Source organism: Cynara cardunculus, unplaced genomic scaffold (assembly GCF_001531365.2).
Source record: "Cynara cardunculus var. scolymus isolate 2C unplaced genomic scaffold, CcrdV1 Un_Scaffold_3752, whole genome shotgun sequence".
NCBI lineage: Eukaryota > Viridiplantae > Streptophyta > Magnoliopsida > Asterales > Asteraceae > Cynara > Cynara cardunculus.
Window position 1 is genome coordinate 38,097 of NW_020201603.1, and position 2,493 is coordinate 40,589.

General features: G+C 34.4%; 1 protein-coding gene across 1 annotated transcript in view; it reads left to right on the forward strand.

Annotated features, from left to right (window-relative positions):
• The first annotated feature begins 1,002 nt into the window (after window positions 1-1,002).
• Window positions 1,003-2,493, forward strand: part of LOC112503765 (protein WHAT'S THIS FACTOR 1) — a 4,489-nt gene continuing 2,998 nt past the window's right edge. The window contains exon 1 of the mRNA XM_025107769.1: window positions 1,003-1,133. The gene's annotated coding sequence lies outside the window, so the exon portion shown is untranslated. The remainder of the gene's footprint in view (window positions 1,134-2,493) is intronic.

The following is a 2,493-nucleotide window of genomic DNA, read 5'->3' on the forward strand; positions in this document are numbered from 1 at the left end:
TCTGGGTGAAGCAAACACTTGTTAGCTACAAGCCTACAACTGTTAGCAGGGTTAAGAATTTTTTATTTAAGGCCATGTGGGTGCTCCTTTTACCAAGTTTTATTACTGGAAATGTAAAACTAAGAATGGGGTTATAGTTATTGGTGTTGTATGGTGACATGGCAAAAACCTACCTAAATATGAACATATCTCCTTGGCCTTGGGAAACATAAGATAATCCTTCTTGGCAGTGGACTTCCTATCTACCAAGTTTTCTTTTCACCACACCTGGCCACAGATCTGGAGGAACACATTTGCACAGCAAAAATCAACATCTTGTTTTTTTTTATGTATAATCTGGTTTATTGTATACAATATGTATACTCTTTTTTTATGATAGAATGCTTTGGATAGGGAATTATAAGAGATTTTTTCCTATGCTTTTCAATCTTGTCATGCTTGTTTGGATTGATATACTATTATGTATTGGCTTGAACYATTAATTATTTTCTATTTTTCATTTAGAAATTTCTTTCAGAACTGTTGTCAAACGTTAATTTTCATTAAACACAAGAATGATGGTAAAATGATAATTTTATGTCATTCAGACTGTTAATTCAAAATAGTTTCCAAACAACCTTTTTCTATCTAACACTAAATCATACATAATCTCTTAATCATTCTGACCACGTAATCATTCTGTATTAAATCATTCAATAACTGTCAAACAGCCCCTAAATCATAAAGATGTATCTAACATGTTTTAGAAAATCAAAAGAATTATTTAATAGATTTTAAAATATCCAAATCTTATTTGTTTCAAAAAATTATCTAACAACTTAATAATTTCAAACGGTAAACTTTATCGGTATTTTTAGACTTTTCGGTCAAATTAAACAACGCCTTGGTCCATTTGAGTTATACGGTGGGCTCCACGAAGATGTTGTTAGGCTGCTCCGGCTGATTCACAGGCGACGACAACGGCACGGCGATTAGAGCCCAGCCCAGTCTCTTTCTGTCAGCTCACTCCGCCGCAGCGCCGCTCCCCTTCCCTCCCGACGGTTACAACCCAGCGACCATCATATCGCTCCTGTCCAGGCTCCAGCGGCGGGCGCCCCCATATCCTGAAATCTCCAATTCGTTCTCCTGCTCAGGTTAGATACTTTATACTTAAATTAGCTTTTCTAATGTAATAAATAGGGTTTCAATTATTCTACTTGGCCTAAAAAAGGGTTTTGAATATATAAAGCTTTGAACTTGGGTCAGTGGGCGTTACTTCATAAAATAGGGTTTTATTTGTCGTCGAAGTTAGAAACTGTAAGATGAGTCTCTATATTCAAGTAATTTACCTTCTTGTGGAATGGAAACTTATGTGATTTTTTATTATTACTAGTTTTGCCAGGTGAAGAGCCATAGGGATTTTCATACTATTATTTGTTAAGAATTGGATGCACTGTGTTGTTCAAGCTGAATTATAGTGGTTGTTATTTGAACTTACCTTCATTGTATAGGTACTGAAAATTTGCTAATTTTCAGACGTTATGTGCTTGATTATAATGTGTGCATTACTGCATTAGGACTCCAAGTTGGGGCCGTGGGTGTTACTCTATAAATCGGTGTTGAAGTCAGGCCAGCATTTAGAAATTACCTGTTAATGCTTAATATTCGTTTATCCTAGTTGAGTTGGGTAATTGATTATGCCTCTTTAACATTTTTTCATTCTTCTAGTTGATTGGTGATTTATGTTTCAACAGTCGGACCGCAATCATTTCATTGTAGGGAGTTCATTGCATCATTTGCATTTTTTCTTGGGCAAGTCAGCTTTCATCTCCATATTCACGAGTTGTATATCTTAAGTTTTGGTCCGAAATTGTTACCAGTGGTGAGTATATTCATGAGTATATTATCCTATCAGGTTGATCTGCTTTCTTGCTGTTATCTCTTTCATCCCCAAAATCTACCTTATTGAAACTCCTTTATCACTCTTTGTAACTTATTTCCTATGTCGTTTCTGTATGTATGTGTGAGAGCTAGAAAAACAAAATGAACCGAAGAACCTAAGTGAGCAGAAGTTCCATAATGTGTTACAACCATACTTGTCAAACAAACAAACAAACAAGTGAATGGTACACCTGTTACAAAAAGAGATTGATGTCGTCTTTTTCTTAACAAAGAAAAGATGTTCATTCCTCCCTGCTATTATCTTTTTTTGAGGTTTAAACTTGACTGTTTTAACTCTGAGTTTACTATATTTTGGTTTTATTGGAGATGAACATTTGTTTTTATGAAAAGACCAAAAAAAGCTATAGTTTGCAAGAACAGAAAGATGCTAAACAAATGATGTACTGAGATAAATGTAAAAGAAAGCCTTAAAGGTAAATAAAAACTTGTCGAGGTAACTGTTGAATCTGTAAAGGTCGGTATTCCACTTCTACAAAATAGTCGAGTTGAATTGATCATTTAATCAATATAATATCTTTGTGTTTGCCATTTTAAGAAAATTAGTTTTTCCTT